This window comes from Anser brachyrhynchus (assembly GCF_964034855.1).
Source record: "Anser brachyrhynchus genome assembly, contig: SCAFFOLD_227, whole genome shotgun sequence".
Lineage (NCBI taxonomy): Eukaryota > Metazoa > Chordata > Aves > Anseriformes > Anatidae > Anser > Anser brachyrhynchus.
In genome coordinates, this window is record NW_027663574.1 from 125,776 (window position 1) to 145,859 (window position 20,084).

The 20,084-nt window shown below is 47.3% G+C and overlaps 1 long non-coding RNA gene across 2 annotated transcripts in view; it reads right to left on the bottom strand.

Annotated features, from left to right (window-relative positions):
- LOC308187226 overlaps positions 1-20,084 on the bottom strand; it is a 67,524-nt gene that overhangs the window by 17,922 nt on the left and 29,518 nt on the right. For both annotated transcript variants that reach the window (XR_013944537.1, XR_013944538.1), the window contains one exon: positions 11,107-11,200. This is a non-coding gene — a long non-coding RNA (uncharacterized lncRNA). The remainder of the gene's footprint in view (positions 1-11,106; positions 11,201-20,084) is intronic.

Genomic DNA, 20,084 nt, shown 5'->3' on the forward strand with positions numbered 1-20,084 from the left:
GGGGTTAGGAGGATTGTCAGCGTGAGTAGTGTGAGGGAGTTGATTAGTAGTGTGGGGTTCACTATTTTTACTTGGATTTGCACCAAGATGGGTGGTTCCTAAGACCAGTGGATTGCTGTTATCCTTTAAAAGTAAGGGGGCTGAGGTTTTAGGCTCAGATGTAAGAGTTAGCAGCTCTTGTTGGTTAAACCCTCCCCTCGGCAGGTAAGAAGGTTTGAACTTCTATTCTTAGAATCACAGTCTAATGTTTGGTTTAAACTATACTTGCATGAGGGGATTCCGGAGATCAGTTCGGGTTTGAGGATTAGGAGGAATATTGGGATAATGTGGAGTGTTATGAGCAGGTGTTCTCGCGTGGTTGAGTTTTGCATAGATGTGATGTGGGAGGGGATTGAGCCTCGTTGGGTCATTAGTAGTATGAATAAGGTGTAGGAGGCGGTTAGTAGGGTTGCGATTCCTGTTAGGATGATCGTGAAGGCAGATCAGTTGAATAAGGTGATTATAATGGTTAGCTCTGCTATGAGGTTTGTTGTTGGGGGTAAGGCTATGTTTGTTAGATTGGCCAGCAATCATCAGGTAGCTATGAGTGGTAGGAGAGGTTGTAGGCCTCGTGTGAGTAGTAGAATTCGGCTGTGCGTACGTTCATAGTTTGTGTTGGCTAGGCAGAATAGTATGGAGGAAGTTAGTCCATGGGAAATTATTAGGATCATTGCCCCTGAGAATGATCAGTGGGTTTGGATTATTCCTGCGGCGATAACTAGGCCTATGTGGCTAACGGATGAATAAGCGATTAGTGATTTTAGGTCTGTCTGTCGTAGGCAGATTGAGCTAGTCATTAGGGCGCCTCATAGGGCCAGGGTTAGGAAGGGGTAGTGCAGGAGGTTGGACAGTGGGCCCATAAATAGAGTGACTCGTATAATTCCGTATCCTCCTAGCTTTAGTAGTAGGGCGGCGAGGAGTATTGAGCCTGCGATGGGTGCTTCTACGTGGGCTTTTGGCAGTCAGAGGTGTAGGCCGTATAGTGGGGCTTTTACTATGAATGCTATGAGCAGTGCTAGACCTGATAGTATTCCTGTCCATGAGGTGGATAGGGTTGGGTGGGTTAGTTGTAGGGTTGGCAGGTGCAGGGTGCCAATTTTCACGTATAGGTGTATGATTGTGATTAGCAGGGGTAGAGAGCTTACTGGCGTGTAGAATAGCAGGTAGATGCCAGCGCTTAGGCGTTCTGGTTGGTTCCCCCATCGGGTGATTAAGATTAGGGTGGGAATGAGGGTTGCTTCAAATGAGATGTAAAATAGTGCTAGTTCTGTGGTGGAAAAGGCTAGTAGGATGAATGGCTGGACTGCGACTAAGGTTGAGATAAAGATTCGTTTGCGTTGTAGGGGTTCTTGTTGCAGGTGGTTTTGGCTTGCTATGATTATGAGTGGGAGTAGTCAGCAGGATAGTACTAGGAGGGGGGATGAGATTTGGTCAATTCCTGTTCAGTTGGATAAAAATTTGTAGGGGTAGTAGGTTGGGATTAATCACTGTAGGCTTAGGGCAGCGATTAGGAGGCTGTATAAGGTGGTGTTAGTCCATAGAAATTTTGGTGGAGACAGCAGGGCTGTTGGAAGAAGTATGATTGTGGGTAGGATGATTTTTAGCATTGCAGGAGGTTTAGGTTGTGTAGATGGTCGGAGCCATGTGTGCGGGTGGAGGCTACTAGGATGGCCAGGCCTGTGCCCGCCTCACACGCTGAGAAGGTTAGCATGAGAATTGGTACCATGGTGAATGAGGAGACTTGGTTTTCGATGGATCATATTGATAGGCCTACGAATATCGATAATATTATGCTTTCAAGGCATAGTAGGGCGGATACTAGGTGGGTTCGGTGGAAGGCTAGTCCTAGTCCGCTGAAAATGAAGGCTGAGTAGAAGCTTAAATGTAGGGGCGACATAAGAAAGTTACAGGGTTGGCTGTAATCTGCTGGGTCGAAACCAGCTATCTTTTTGGTTAGACTAACTTTCTGTTATTCTGCTCATTCTAGGCCCCCTTGAATTCACTCGTAGGCCAGTCCGAGTGTTAGGAGAAGGAGGATCACTACAGTTCAGGTGAGGGTCATTAGGGGGGATTGGAGTTGGACGGCTCATGGCAGGGGGAGTAGGAGGGCGATTTCTAGGTCGAATAGGACGAACAGGATGGCTACTGAGAAAGAATCGGACTGAGAATGGTAATCGAGCAGATCCAAGTGGGTCGAATCCACATTCGTACGGTGAGAGTTTCTCTGAGTCGGGGTTTATTTGGGCGAGTCAGAAGTTTAATGCGGTTAGGGCGGCGCTTAGGATTGATGATAGGGCGAATATGAACATGAGTGCGTTCATTGCTCTCCTCTGGGTTTATACCAGATTCTAGAGATTGGAAGTCAATTGTAATTAATATACTAGAAGAGCAAGATCCTCATCAGTAGATGGTTATGTAGAGGAATAGTCAGATGACGTCTACGAAGTGTCAGTATCAGGCTGCTGCCTCGAATCCGAAGTGGTGGTCTGATGTAAAGTGGAACTTGATCAGTCGGAAGAGGCAGACGGTCAGGAAGGAGGATCCGATGATTACGTGGAGTCCGTGGAATCCAGTGGCAACGAAGAAGGTAGATCCGTAGACGCTATCGGCGATTGAGAATGGGGCTTCGTGGTATTCTATTGCTTGTAGGGCTGTGAAGTAGAATCCCAGGAGGATCGTTAGGGTTAGGGCGTGGATGGCGTGTTTTCGGTTTCCTTCTGTGATGCTGTGATGGGCTCACGTTACGGTAACGCCTGAGGCTAGTAGGATGGCTGTGTTTAGTAGGGGGACTTCTATCGGGTTGAGTGGTTTAATTCCTGTTGGGGGTCGTTGGCCTCCTAGTTCTGGGGTTGGGGCCAGGCTCGAGTGGAAGAACGCTCAGAAGAACCCTAAGAAGAAGAATGCTTCGGATGTGATGAAAAGGATTATGCCGTATCGTAGGCCTTTTTGGACTGTGGGAGTGTGATGGCCTTGGAAGGTGCTTTCTCGTACAATGTCTCGTCATCATTGGAGTATTACTAGGAGTATTGAGATGAGGCCTAGGGTTAGTAGTATGGATGAGTTGTAGTGGAATCACATGATTAATCCTGAGGTTGTGAGTAGGGCGGCGGCTGCCCCGAAGATTGGTCAAGGGCTTGGGTCAACTATGTGGTATGAGTGTGCTTGGTGTGCCATTAGATGTTTTCTTGTAAGTATAGGCTTAGAAGGAGCACGAAGACGTAGGCCTGACCCACGATTCCGATATGACCAACTAATGCACCTACTATGAAAAAACTTCCTACCCCTCACACTAGCTCTGTGCCTCTGACACATCAGCATACCTATCTGCTATGCAGGCCTACCTCCTTACATAAGGAAATGTGCCTGAACTACAAAGGGTCACTATGATAAAGTGAACATAGAGGTATAACAGCCCTCTCATTTCCTGTTGACCTTAGAAAAGTAGGAATTGAACCCACACAAGAGAAATCAAAATTCTCCATACTTCCCTTATATTATTTTCTAGTAGAGTCAGCTAATCAAGCTATCGGGCCCATACCCCAAAAATGATGGTTTAACCCCCTCCTCTACTAATGAACCCTTACGCGACCCCAATCATAACCTTCAGCCTCATCTTGGGCACCACAATCACAATTTCCAGCAACCACTGAGTTCTGGCCTGGACAGGACTGGAGATCAACACACTAGCCATCATTCCCCTAATTGCCAAATCCCACCACCCACGAGCAGTAGAAGCCGCAACGAAATACTTCCTAACCCAAGCAGCTGCTTCCGCCCTGGTCCTATTCTCTAGCATAACCAATGCCTGAGTCACCGGCCAATGAGACATCACACAAATAAACCACCCAACCTCCTGTCTACTACTGACAGCAGCAATCGCTATTAAACTGGGCCTAGTGCCATTTCACTTCTGATTCCCAGAAGTACTACAAGGATCGCCACTAATAACAGCCCTGCTACTCTCGACCCTCATAAAATTCCCCCCACTAACCCTGCTCCTACTAACATCCAAATCCCTCGACCCAGCTCTACTCACCGCCATGGCCCTAGCCTCAACAGCACTAGGAGGCTGAATAGGACTGAACCAAACACAAACACGCAAAATCCTAGCCTTCTCGTCCATCTCCCACTTAGGCTGAATCACCATCATCCTAGTTTACAGCCCCAAATTGGCCTTACTTACCTTCTACCTATACACAATCATAACATCAGCCGTATTCCTAGCCCTTAACAAAATCAAAGCCCTTAACCTATCCATGATCACAACCTCATGAACAAAAACCCCAGTGCTAAACGCCACCCTAATACTAGTACTTTTATCCCTAGCAGGCCTCCCCCCATTAACAGGCTTTATACCAAAGTGACTTATCATCCAAGAACTAACTAAACAGGAAATAACACCAGCAGCCATGGCAATTGCCATGCTATCACTGCTCAGCCTCTTCTTCTACCTACGCCTCGCATACCACTCAACAATTACCCTTCCCCCCAACTCCTCTAACCACATAAAACAATGATACACTAGCAAAGCCCCAAGCACACCTACTGCGGTCCTTGCCTCACTATCAATCCTCTTACTTCCCCTGTCCCCAATAATACATGCCATTGTCTAGAAACTTAGGATAACACCCCAAACCGAAGGCCTTCAAAGCCTTAAATAAGAGTTAAACCCTCTTAGTTTCTGCACATTAAGACTTACAGAATATTAACCTGTATCTTCTGAATGCAAGTCAGACGCTTTAATTAAGCTAAAGCCTCCCTAGACAGATGGGCTTCGATCCCACAAAACTCTAGTTAACAGCTAAATGCCTAAACCAATTGGCTTCTGCCTACAAAGACCCTGACGCACCCTAGTGCGCATCGATGAGCTTGCAACTCAACATGAATTTCACTACAGAGCCGATAAGAAGAGGAATTAAACCTCTGTAAAAAGGACTACAGCCTAACGCTTCAACACTCAGCCATCTTACCCGTCACCTTCATCAACCGATGACTATTTTCCACTAACCATAAGGATATTGGCACCCTGTACCTCATCTTCGGGGCATGAGCAGGAATAGTCGGCACCGCACTCAGCCTATTAATCCGCGCAGAACTAGGACAACCAGGAACTCTCCTAGGCGACGACCAAATTTACAATGTAATCGTTACCGCTCACGCCTTTGTAATAAGCTTCTTTATAGTCATACCCATCATGATCGGAGGATTCGGCAACTGATTAGTCCCCCTCATAATCGGTGCCCCCGACATAGCATTCCCGCGAATAAACAACATAAGCTTTTGACTCCTCCCCCCATCATTCCTCCTCCTACTAGCCTCATCCACTGTAGAAGCTGGCGCCGGCACAGGCTGAACTGTCTACCCTCCCCTAGCAGGTAACCTTGCCCACGCCGGAGCTTCAGTAGACCTGGCTATCTTCTCACTCCACTTAGCCGGTATCTCCTCCATCCTTGGGGCCATCAACTTTATCACCACAGCCATCAACATAAAACCCCCCGCACTCTCACAATACCAAACCCCACTATTTGTCTGATCCGTACTAATTACCGCCATCCTACTCCTTCTATCACTCCCCGTACTCGCCGCCGGTATTACAATATTACTAACTGATCGAAACCTAAACACCACATTCTTCGACCCCGCTGGAGGAGGAGACCCAATCCTGTACCAACACCTATTCTGATTCTTCGGACACCCAGAAGTCTATATTCTGATCCTACCGGGGTTTGGAATCATCTCACACGTAGTCACGTACTACTCAGGCAAAAAGGAGCCCTTCGGCTACATGGGAATAGTCTGAGCCATACTATCCATCGGCTTCCTAGGATTCATCGTCTGAGCTCACCACATGTTTACAGTAGGAATAGACGTTGATACCCGAGCCTACTTTACATCAGCCACTATAATCATTGCCATCCCTACCGGAATCAAAGTATTTAGCTGACTAGCCACCCTGCACGGAGGAACAATCAAATGAGACCCCCCCAATACTATGAGCTCTAGGATTTATCTTCCTATTTACCATCGGAGGATTAACAGGAATCGTTCTTGCAAACTCTTCCCTAGACATCGCCCTGCACGACACGTACTACGTAGTTGCCCACTTCCACTACGTCCTATCCATAGGCGCCGTCTTTGCCATTCTAGCAGGATTTACTCACTGATTCCCACTACTCACTGGGTTTACCCTACACCAAACATGAGCAAAAGCCCACTTCGGGGTAATATTTACAGGAGTAAACCTAACGTTCTTCCCCCAGCACTTCCTAGGCCTAGCAGGAATACCCCGACGATACTCGGACTATCCCGACGCCTACACACTATGAAACACCATTTCCTCCATCGGCTCCCTAATCTCAATAGTAGCCGTAATCATACTAATATTCATCATCTGAGAAGCCTTTCCGGCCAAACGAAAAGTCCTACAACCAGAACTAACTACCACAAACGTTGAATGAATCCACGGCTGCCCTCCCCCATACCATACTTTCGAGGAACCGGCCTTCGTCCAAGTACAAGAAAGGAAGGAATCGAACCCTCACATGCTGGTTTCAAGCCAACTGCATTAACCGCTCATGCTTCTTTCTTATGAGACGTTAGTAAACCAATTACATAGCCTTGTCAAGACTAAATCACAGGTAAAAATCCTGTACATCTCATGTGGCCAACCACTCCCAACTAGGATTCCAAGACGCCTCATCACCCATCATAGAAGAACTCGTTGAATTCCACGACCACGCCCTAATCGTTGCCCTAGCTATCTGCAGCCTAGTTCTCTACCTTTTAGCCCACATACTAACAGAAAAACTCTCGTCCAATGCTGTAGACGCCCAAGAAGTAGAGCTGATCTGGACAATCCTACCTGCTATCGTCCTGGTACTCCTCGCCCTCCCATCCCTACAAATCCTCTACATAATGGACAAAATCGATGAACCAGACCTCACCCTAAAAGCCATCGGCCACCAATGATACTGAAGCTACGAATACACAGACTTCAAAGACCTATCCTTCGACTCCTACATAGTGCCCACCCCAGACTTACCCAACGGCCACTTCCGACTGCTAGAAGTTGACCACCGCGTAGTTATCCCAATAGAATCCCCCATCCGCGTGATCATTACTGCAGGAGACGTACTCCACTCCTGAGCAGTCCCAACGCTCGGAGTTAAAACAGACGCAATCCCAGGCCGACTAAACCAAACTTCATTCATTACCACCCGGCCTGGGATTTTTTACGGACAATGCTCAGAAATTTGCGGGGCTAATCACAGCTACATACCCATTGTAGTAGAATCAACCCCACTCCCACATTTCGAGGCCTGATCGTCCCTTCTATCATCATCCTAATCATTAAGAAGCTATGCAACAGCACTTGCCTTTTAAGCTAGCCAAAGAGGGACTTCCCCCTCCTTAATGATATGCCACAGCTTAACCCCGCACCATGATTTTCAATCATAATTATAACCTGATTAACCCTAGCACTCCTCATCCAACCAAAACTACTAGCCTTCACCACAACCAACCCCCCATCAAATAAGACCTCCCTCACTACCAAACCCACACCATGATCCTGACCATGAACCTAAGCTTCTTTGACCAATTTTCCAGCCCCAATCTATTCGGCATCCCCTTAATCCTACTATCCCTACTCTTCCCAGCCCTACTATTCCCGTCCCCAAACAACCGATGAATCAACAACCGCCTTTCTACTATCCAAACATGACTCCTTCACCTAATCACAAAACAACTAATAGTCCCACTCAACAAAAATGGCCACAAATGAGCCATAATATTTACATCCCTAATAATCATACTTCTTATAATCAACCTTCTAGGCCTCCTTCCATATACATTCACCCCAACCACCCAACTATCTATGAACATAGCCCTAGCCTTCCCACTATGGCTCGCCACACTACTAACAGGCCTACGAAACCAACCATCAGCCTCTTTAGCCCACCTATTACCCGAAGGTACCCCTACACCCCTAATCCCCGCACTAATCCTGATCGAAACAACCAGCCTACTAATCCGCCCCCTAGCCCTCGGAGTCCGCCTTACAGCCAACCTTACAGCAGGACACTTACTCATCCAACTCATCTCTACAGCCTCCATTGCATTAATACCCACCCTTCCTGCAGTATCCATCCTAACAATAATCATCCTACTACTCCTAACCATCCTAGAAGTAGCAGTAGCCATAATCCAGGCCTACGTCTTCGTGCTCCTTCTAAGCCTATACTTACAAGAAAACATCTAATGGCACACCAAGCACACTCATACCACATAGTTGACCCAAGCCCTTGACCAATCTTCGGGGCAGCCGCCGCCCTACTCACAACCTCAGGATTAATCATGTGATTCCACTACAACTCATCCATATTACTAACCCTAGGCCTCATCTCAATACTCCTAGTAATACTCCAATGATGACGAGACATTGTACGAGAAAGCACCTTCCAAGGCCATCACACTCCCACAGTCCAAAAAGGCCTACGATACGGCATAATCCTTTTCATCACATCCGAAGCATTCTTCTTCTTAGGGTTCTTCTGAGCGTTCTTCCACTCGAGCCTGGCCCCAACCCCAGAACTAGGAGGCCAATGACCCCCAACAGGAATTAAACCACTCAACCCGATAGAAGTCCCCCTACTAAACACAGCCATCCTACTAGCCTCAGGCGTTACCGTAACGTGAGCCCATCACAGCATCACAGAAGGAAACCGAAAACACGCCATCCACGCCCTAACCCTAACGATCCTCCTGGGATTCTACTTCACAGCCCTACAAGCAATAGAATACCACGAAGCCCCATTCTCAATCGCCGATAGCGTCTACGGATCTACCTTCTTCGTTGCCACTGGATTCCACGGACTCCACGTAATCATCGGATCCTCCTTCCTGACCGTCTGCCTCTTCCGACTGATCAAGTTCCACTTTACATCAGACCACCACTTCGGATTCGAGGCAGCAGCCTGATACTGACACTTCGTAGACGTCATCTGACTATTCCTCTACATAACCATCTACTGATGAGGATCTTGCTCTTCTAGTATATTAATTACAATTGACTTCCAATCTCTAGAATCTGGTATAAACCCAGAGGAGAGCAATGAACGCACTCATGTTCATATTCGCCCTATCATCAATCCTAAGCGCCGCCCTAACCGCATTAAACTTCTGACTCGCCCAAATAAACCCCGACTCAGAGAAACTCTCACCGTACGAATGTGGATTCGACCCACTTGGATCTGCTCGATTACCATTCTCAGTCCGATTCTTCCTCAGTAGCCATCCTGTTCGTCCTATTCGACCTAGAAATCGCCCTCCTACTCCCCCTGCCATGAGCCGTCCAACTCCAATCCCCCCTAATGACCCTCACCTGAACTGTAGTGATCCTCCTTCTCCTAACACTCGGACTGGCCTACGAGTGAATTCAAGGGGGCCTAGAATGAGCAGAATAACAGAAAGTTAGTCTAACCAAAAAGATAGCTGGTTTCGACCCAGCAGATTACAGCCAACCCTGTAACTTTCTTATGTCGCCCCTACATTTAAGCTTCTACTCAGCCTTCATTTTCAGCGGACTAGGACTAGCCTTCCACCGAACCCACCTAGTATCCGCCCTACTATGCCTTGAAAGCATAATATTATCGATATTCGTAGGCCTATCAATATGATCCATCGAAAACCAAGTCTCCTCATTCACCATGGTACCAATTCTCATGCTAACCTTCTCAGCGTGTGAGGCGGGCACAGGCCTGGCCATCCTAGTAGCCTCCACCCGCACACATGGCTCCGACCATCTACACAACCTAAACCTCCTGCAATGCTAAAAATCATCCTACCCACAATCATACTTCTTCCAACAGCCCTGCTGTCTCCACCAAAATTTCTATGGACTAACACCACCTTATACAGCCTCCTAATCGCTGCCCTAAGCCTACAGTGATTAATCCCAACCTACTACCCCTACAAATTTTTATCCAACTGAACAGGAATTGACCAAATCTCATCCCCCCTCCTAGTACTATCCTGCTGACTACTCCCACTCATAATCATAGCAAGCCAAAACCACCTGCAACAAGAACCCCTACAACGCAAACGAATCTTTATCTCAACCTTAGTCGCAGTCCAGCCATTCATCCTACTAGCCTTTTCCACCACAGAACTAGCACTATTTTACATCTCATTTGAAGCAACCCTCATTCCCACCCTAATCTTAATCACCCGATGGGGGAACCAACCAGAACGCCTAAGCGCTGGCATCTACCTGCTATTCTACACGCCAGTAAGCTCTCTACCCCTGCTAATCACAATCATACACCTATACGTGAAAATTGGCACCCTGCACCTGCCAACCCTACAACTAACCCACCCAACCCTATCCACCTCATGGACAGGAATACTATCAGGTCTAGCACTGCTCATAGCATTCATAGTAAAAGCCCCACTATACGGCCTACACCTCTGACTGCCAAAAGCCCACGTAGAAGCACCCATCGCAGGCTCAATACTCCTCGCCGCCCTACTACTAAAGCTAGGAGGATACGGAATTATACGAGTCACTCTATTTATGGGCCCACTGTCCAACCTCCTGCACTACCCCTTCCTAACCCTGGCCCTATGAGGCGCCCTAATGACTAGCTCAATCTGCCTACGACAGACAGACCTAAAATCACTAATCGCTTATTCATCCGTTAGCCACATAGGCCTAGTTATCGCCGCAGGAATAATCCAAACCCACTGATCATTCTCAGGGGCAATGATCCTAATAATTTCCCATGGACTAACTTCCTCCATACTATTCTGCCTAGCCAACACAAACTATGAACGTACGCACAGCCGAATTCTACTACTCACACGAGGCCTACAACCTCTCCTACCACTCATAGCTACCTGATGATTGCTGGCCAATCTAACAAACATAGCCTTACCCCCAACAACAAACCTCATAGCAGAGCTAACCATTATAATCACCTTATTCAACTGATCTGCCTTCACGATCATCCTAACAGGAATCGCAACCCTACTAACCGCCTCCTACACCTTATTCATACTACTAATGACCCCACGAGGCTCAATCCCCTCCCACATCACATCTATGCAAAACTCAACCACGCGAGAACACCTGCTCATAACACTCCACATTATCCCAATATTCCTCCTAATCCTCAAACCCGAACTGATCTCCGGAATCCCCTCATGCAAGTATAGTTTAAACCAAACATTAGACTGTGATTCTAAGAATAGAAGTTCAAACCTTCTTACCTGCCGAGGGGAGGGTTTAACCAACAAGAGCTGCTAACTCTTACATCTGAGCCTAAAACCTCAGCCCCCTTACTTTTAAAGGATAACAGCAATCCACTGGTCTTAGGAACCACCCATCTTGGTGCAAATCCAAGTAAAAATAGTGAACCCCACACTACTAATCAACTCCCTCACACTACTCACGCTGACAATCCTCCTAACCCCAATCATCCTGCCATTTCTATTTAAAAACTTTAAAAACACCCCACAAGCCACCACCCGCGCTGTTAAAACCGCATTCCTAATTAGCCTAGCCCCTACAACCGCATTCATCTACTCGGGAGTAGAATCTGTCACCTGCCACTGGGAGTGAAAATTCATTATAAACTTTAAAATCCCCCTGAGCCTAAAAATAGACCAATACTCAATAACATTTCTTCCAATCGCCCTATTTGTAACATGATCAATCCTACAATTCGCCATATGATACATGGCCTCAGAGCCATACGTAACAAAATTTTTCACCTACCTACTGACATTCCTAGTCGCCATACTCCTCCTAACAACCGCAAACAACATATTCCTCCTATTCGTAGGCTGGGAAGGAGTACGAATCATGTCCTTCCTTCTCATCGGCTGATGACAAGGCCGAGCAGATGCCAACACCGCCGCCCTACGAGCCGTAATCTACAACCGAATCGGAGACATCGGACTGATCCTGAGCATAGCATGACTAGCTTCAACATTCAACACCTGAGAGATCCAACAAGCCGTACACCCCCACCAAACCCCAATCCTCCCCCTCATAGGATTAATCCTCGCAGCCGCAGGAAAATCCGCCCAATTTGGACTCCACCCATGACTGCCCGCAGCAATAGAAGGCCCCACCCCAGTATCAGCCCTACTGCACTCCAGTACCATAGTAGTAGCCGGAATCTTCCTGCTCATCCGCATGCACCCCCTGCTAGCCACCAACCAGACAGCCCTAACTGCCTGCCTATGCCTAGGTGCTCTATCAACCCTATTCGCTGCCACATGCGCCCTAACCCAAAATGACATCAAAAAAATCATTGCTTTCTCAACATCCAGCCAACTAGGACTAATAATAGTCACTATCGGACTAAACCTCCCACAACTAGCCTTCCTACACATCTCAACCCATGCCTTCTTTAAAGCCATACTATTCCTATGCTCAGGGTCTATCATCCACAACCTAAACGGAGAACAAGATATCCGAAAGATAGGAGGCCTACAGAAAATACTCCCAGTCACTACTTCCTGCCTAACCATCGGAAACCTGGCGCTGATAGGAACCCCATTCCTAGCCGGATTCTACTCAAAAGACCTCATCATCGAAAGCTTAAACACATCATACCTAAATACTTGAGCCCTACTCCTAACCCTTATAGCCACAGCATTCACCGCAACCTACAGCATCCGCATAACCATCCTAGTCCAAGCTGGACAAACCCGAATCCCCCCAATAGTATCAATAAACGAAAACAACCCACTAATCACCGCCCCCCTAACCCGACTCGCCCTAGGCAGCATTACAGCAGGAATAATCATTACCTCTTTCATCACACCAACCAAAACCCCCCCAATAACCATACCCCTTATCACCAAAACCGCTGCCATCCTCATAACAATCCTAGGAATCATCCTAGGCCCCTCATGTACAGGGCCACACCCCTCTAACGGCGCAAGCTTACATAGAAACATTATTAACAGACCTAGACAGATACAAAAACCCCTACAAGACCACGTATTAACTAACCCTGTTAACCCGACTCAGGAGCGCCTATAAGAGCGATTAAAATCTGTGAAAGGAACTCGGCAAATTAATAAGGCCCGACTGTTTACCAAAAACATAGCCTTCAGCAAATTAAACAAGTATTGAAGGTGATGCCTGCCCGGTGACTTAGGTTTAACGGCCGCGGTATCCTAACCGTGCAAAGATAGCGCAATCAATTGTCCCATAAATCGAGACTTGTATGAATGGCTAAACGAGGTCTTAACTGTCTCTCACAGATAATCAGTGAAATTGATCTCCCCGTGCAAAAGCGGGGATGTGAACATAAGACGAGAAGACCCTGTGGAACTTAAAAATCAACGACCACCGCGAATCCTCAATCAACCCCACTGGGGCCACTACCATCGCAGAGCCTGGTCGATATTTTTCGGTTGGGGCGACCTTGGAGGAGAACAAATCCTCCAAAAACAAGACCATACCTCTTTACCTAGAGCTACCCCTCAAAGTGCTAACAGTGACCAGACCCAATATAATTGATTAATGGACCAAGCTACCCCAGGGATAACAGCGCAATCCCCCTCAAGAGCCCATATCGACAGGGGGGTTTACGACCTCGATGTTGGATCAGGACATCCTAATGGTGCAGCCGCTATTAAGGGTTCGTTTGTTCAACGATTAACAGTCCTACGTGATCTGAGTTCAGACCGGAGCAATCCAGGTCGGTTTCTATCTATGACACACTCTCCCCAGTACGAAAGGACCGGGAAAGTGGGGCCAATACCACAAGCACGCCCCCCCCCGCTCTAAGCAGTGAAACCAACTAAACCGTGAAGAGGGCCTTCCCCCACCACTTTCAATCCTAGAAAAGGACCAGCTAGAGTGGCAGAGCCCGGCAAGTGCAGAAGGCTTAAGCCCTTTCCCCAGAGGTTCAAATCCTCTCCCTAGCTTCACCCATGATTCAAATAACAACACTAAGCTGCCTCGTTATATCCCTCCTATACATCATCCCAATCCTGATTGCCGTAGCCTTCCTAACCCTAGTAGAACGGAAAATCCTAAGCTACATACAATCCCGCAAAGGCCCTAACGTTGTCGGACCTTTTGGCCTACTTCAACCATTTGCGGACGGACTGAAACTATTTACCAAAGAGCCCATCCGACCCTCTACCTCTTCCCCACTTCTATTCATTCTGATACCAATACTAGCCCTTGTCCTAGCCCTCACCACTTGAGCACCACTACCACTCCCATTTCCCCTAGCAGATCTAAACCTCGGAGTTCTCTTCCTAATAGCCATGTCAAGCCTAGCCGTCTACTCAGTCCTATGATCAGGCTGAGCCTCGAACTCAAAATACGCACTAATCGGAGCCCTACGGGCAGTAGCACAGACCATTTCATACGAAGTGACACTGGCCATAATCCTGCTATCAATAATCATACTAAGCGGAAGCTACACACTCAGCTCCTTTGCCATCGCACAGGAGCCTCTATACTTCATTTTCTCCTCATGACCCCTAGCAATAATATGATACGTATCCACCCTAGCAGAGACAAACCGAGCTCCTTTTGACCTCACAGAGGGTGAATCTGAGCTAGTCTCAGGGTTTAACGTTGAATACGCCGCAGGACCCTTCGCCTTATTCTTCCTAGCTGAATATGCGAACATTATGCTAATAAATACACTTACAGCCATCATATTCCTAAACCCAAGCGCCCTAGGGCCACCCACAGAACTATTCCCCGTCATCCTAGCCACAAAAGTCCTCCTACTATCTTCTGGTTTCTTATGGGTCCGAGCTTCATACCCACGATTCCGATATGACCAACTAATGCACCTACTATGAAAAAACTTCCTACCCCTCACACTAGCTCTGTGCCTCTGACACATCAGCATACCTATCTGCTATGCAGGCCTACCTCCTTACATAAGGAAATGTGCCTGAACTACAAAGGGTCACTATGATAAAGTGAACATAGAGGTATAACAGCCCTCTCATTTCCTGTTGACCTTAGAAAAGTAGGAATTGAACCCACACAAGAGAAATCAAAATTCTCCATACTTCCCTTATATTATTTTCTAGTAGAGTCAGCTAATCAAGCTATCGGGCCCATACCCCAAAAATGATGGTTTAACCCCCTCCTCTACTAATGAACCCTTACGCGACCCCAATCATAACCTTCAGCCTCATCTTGGGCACCACAATCACAATTTCCAGCAACCACTGAGTTCTGGCCTGGACAGGACTGGAGATCAACGCACTAGCCATCATTCCCCTAATTGCCAAATCCCACCACCCACGAGCAGTAGAAGCCGCAAGGAAATACTTCCTAACCCAAGCAGCTGCTTCCGCCCTGGTCCTATTCTCTAGCATAACCAATGCCTGAGTCACCGGCCAATGAGACATCACACAAATAAACCACCCAACCTCCTGTCTACTACTGACAGCAGCAATCGCTATTAAACTGGGCCTAGTGCCATTTCACTTCTGATTCCCAGAAGTACTACAAGGATCGCCACTAATAACAGCCCTGCTACTCTCGACCCTCATAAAATTCCCCCCACTAACCCTGCTCCTACTAACATCCAAATCCCTCGACCCAGCTCTACTCACCGCCATGGCCCTAGCCTCAACAGCACTAGGAGGCTGAATAGGACTGAACCAAACACAAACACGCAAAATCCTAGCCTTCTCGTCCATCTCCCACTTAGGCTGAATCGCCATCATCCTAGTTTACAGCCCCAAATTGGCCTTACTTACCTTCTACCTATACACAATCATAACATCAGCCGTATTCCTAGCCCTTAACAAAATCAAAGCCCTTAACCTATCCATGATCACAACCTCATGAACAAAAACCCCAGTGCTAAACGCCACCCTAATACTAGTACTTTTATCCCTAGCAGGCCTCCCCCCATTAACAGGCTTTATACCAAAGTGACTTATCATCCAAGAACTAACTAAACAGGAAATAACACCAGCAGCCATGGCAATTGCCATGCTATCACTGCTCAGCCTCTTCTTCTACCTACGCCTCGCATACCACTCAACAATTACCCTTCCCCCCAACTCCTCTAACCACATAAAACAATGATACACTAGCAAAGCCCCAAGCACACCTACTGCGGTCCTTGCCTCACTATCAATCCTCTTACTTCCCCTGTCCCCAATAATACATGCCATTGTCTAGAAACTTAGGATAACACCCCAAACCGAAGGCCTTCAAAGCCTTAAATAAGAGTTAAACCCTCTTAGTTTCTGCACATTAAGACTTACAGAATATTAACCTGTATCTTCTGAATGCAAGTCAGACGCTTTAATTAAGCTAAAGCCTCCCTAGACAGATGGGCTTCGATCCCACAAAACTCTAGTTAACAGCTAAATGCCTAAACCAATTGGCTTCTGCCTACAAAGACCCTGACGCACCCTAGTGCGCATCGATGAGCTTGCAACTCAACATGAATTTCACTACAGAGCCGATAAGAAGAGGAATTAAACCTCTGTAAAAAGGACTACAGCCTAACGCTTCAACACTCAGCCATCTTACCCGTCACCTTCATCAACCGATGACTATTTTCCACTAACCATAAGGATATTGGCACCCTGTACCTCATCTTCGGGGCATGAGCAGGAATAGTCGGCACCGCACTCAGCCTATTAATCCGCGCAGAACTAGGACAACCAGGAACTCTCCTAGGCGACAACCAAATTTACAATGTAATCGTTACCGCTCACGCCTTTGTAATAAGCTTCTTTATAGTCATACCCATCATGATCGGAGGATTCGGCAACTGATTAGTCCCCCTCATAATCGGTGCCCCCGACATAGCATTCCCGCGAATAAACAACATAAGCTTTTGACTCCTCCCCCCATCATTCCTCCTCCTACTAGCCTCATCCACTGTAGAAGCTGGCGCCGGCACAGGCTGAACTGTCTACCCTCCCCTAGCAGGTAACCTTGCCCACGCCGGAGCTTCAGTAGACCTGGCTATCTTCTCACTCCACTTAGCCGGTATCTCCTCCATCCTTGGGGCCATCAACTTTATCACCACAGCCATCAACATAAAACCCCCCGCACTCTCACAATACCAAACCCCACTATTTGTCTGATCCGTACTAATTACCGCCATCCTACTCCTTCTATCACTCCCCGTACTCGCCGCCGGTATTACAATATTACTAACTGATCGAAACCTAAACACCACATTCTTCGACCCCGCTGGAGGAGGAGACCCAATCCTGTACCAACACCTATTCTGATTCTTCGGACACCCAGAAGTCTATATTCTGATCCTACCGGGGTTTGGAATCATCTCACACGTAGTCACGTACTACTCAGGCAAAAAGGAGCCCTTCGGCTACATGGGAATAGTCTGAGCCATACTATCCATCGGCTTCCTAGGATTCATCGTCTGAGCTCACCACATGTTTACAGTAGGAATAGACGTTGATACCCGAGCCTACTTTACATCAGCCACTATAATCATTGCCATCCCTACCGGAATCAAAGTATTTAGCTGACTAGCCACCCTGCACGGAGGAACAATCAAATGAGACCCCCCCAATACTATGAGCTCTAGGATTTATCTTCCTATTTACCATCGGAGGATTAACAGGAATCGTTCTTGCAAACTCTTCCCTAGACATCGCCCTGCACGACACGTACTACGTAGTTGCCCACTTCCACTACGTCCTATCCATAGGCGCCGTCTTTGCCATTCTAGCAGGATTTACTCACTGATTCCCACTACTCACTGGGTTTACCCTACACCAAACATGAGCAAAAGCCCACTTCGGGGTAATATTTACAGGAGTAAACCTAACGTTCTTCCCCCAGCACTTCCTAGGCCTAGCAGGAATACCCCGACGATACTCGGACTATCCCGACGCCTACACACTATGAAACACCATTTCCTCCATCGGCTCCCTAATCTCAATAGTAGCCGTAATCATACTAATATTCATCATCTGAGAAGCCTTTCCGGCCAAACGAAAAGTCCTACAACCAGAACTAACTACCACAAACGTTGAATGAATCCACGGCTGCCCTCCCCCATACCATACTTTCGAGGAACCGGCCTTCGTCCAAGTACAAGAAAGGAAGGAATCGAACCCTCACATGCTGGTTTCAAGCCAACTGCATTAACCGCTCATGCTTCTTTCTTATGAGACGTTAGTAAACCAATTACATAGCCTTGTCAAGACTAAATCACAGGTAAAAATCCTGTACATCTCATGTGGCCAACCACTCCCAACTAGGATTCCAAGACGCCTCATCACCCATCATAGAAGAACTCGTTGAATTCCACGACCACGCCCTAATCGTTGCCCTAGCTATCTGCAGCCTAGTTCTCTACCTTTTAGCCCACATACTAACAGAAAAACTCTCGTCCAATGCTGTAGACGCCCAAGAAGTAGAGCTGATCTGGACAATCCTACCTGCTATCGTCCTGGTACTCCTCGCCCTCCCATCCCTACAAATCCTCTACATAATGGACAAAATCGATGAACCAGACCTCACCCTAAAAGCCATCGGCCACCAATGATACTGAAGCTACGAATACACAGACTTCAAAGACCTATCATTCGACTCCTACATAGTGCCCACCCCAGACTTACCCAACGGCCACTTCCGACTGCTAGAAGTTGACCACCGCGTAGTTATCCCAATAGAATCCCCCATCCGCGTGATCATTACTGCAGGAGACGTACTCCACTCCTGAGCAGTCCCAACGCTCGGAGTTAAAACAGACGCAATCCCAGGCCGACTAAACCAAACTTCATTCATTACCACCCGGCCTGGGATTTTTTACGGACAATGCTCAGAAATTTGCGGGGCTAATCACAGCTACATACCCATTGTAGTAGAATCAACCCCACTCCCACATTTCGAGGCCTGATCGTCCCTTCTATCATCATCCTAATCATTAAGAAGCTATGCAACAGCACTTGCCTTTTAAGCTAGCCAAAGAGGGACTTCCCCCTCCTTAATGATATGCCACAGCTTAACCCCGCACCATGATTTTCAATCATAATTATAACCTGATTAACCCTAGCACTCCTCATCCAACCAAAACTACTAGCCTTCACCACAACCAACCCCCCATCAAATAAGACCTCCCTCACTACCAAACCCACACCATGATCCTGACCATGAACCTAAGCTTCTTTGACCAATTTTCCAGCCCCAATCTATTCGGCATCCCCTTAATCCTACTATCCCTACTCTTCCCAGCCCTACTATTCCCGTCCCCAAACAACCGATGAATCAACAACCGCCTTTCTACTATCCAAACATGACTCCTTCACCTAATCACAAAACAACTAATAGTCCCACTCAACAAAAATGGCCACAAATGAGCCATAATATTTACATCCCTAATAATCATACTTCTTATAATCAACCTTCTAGGCCTCCTTCCATATACATTCACCCCAACCACCCAACTATCTATGAACATAGCCCTAGCCTTCCCACTATGGCTCGCCACACTACTAACAGGCCTACGAAACCAACCATCAGCCTCTTTAGCCCACCTATTACCCGAAGGTACCCCTACACCCCTAATCCCCGCACTAATCCTGATCGAAACAACCAGCCTACTAATCCGCCCCCTAGCCCTCGGAGTCCGCCTTACAGCCAACCTTACAGCAGGACACTTACTCATCCAACTCATCTCTACAGCCTCCATTGCATTAATACCCACCCTTCCTGCAGTATCCATCCTAACAATAATCATCCTACTACTCCTAACCATCCTAGAAGTAGCAGTAGCCATAATCCAGGCCTACGTCTTCGTGCTCCTTCTAAGCCTATACTTACAAGAAAACATCTAATGGCACACCAAGCACACTCATACCACATAGTTGACCCAAGCCCTTGACCAATCTTCGGGGCAGCCGCCGCCCTACTCACAACCTCAGGATTAATCATGTGATTCCACTACAACTCATCCATACTACTAACCCTAGGCCTCATCTCAATACTCCTAGTAATACTCCAATGATGACGAGACATTGTACGAGAAAGCACCTTCCAAGGCCAT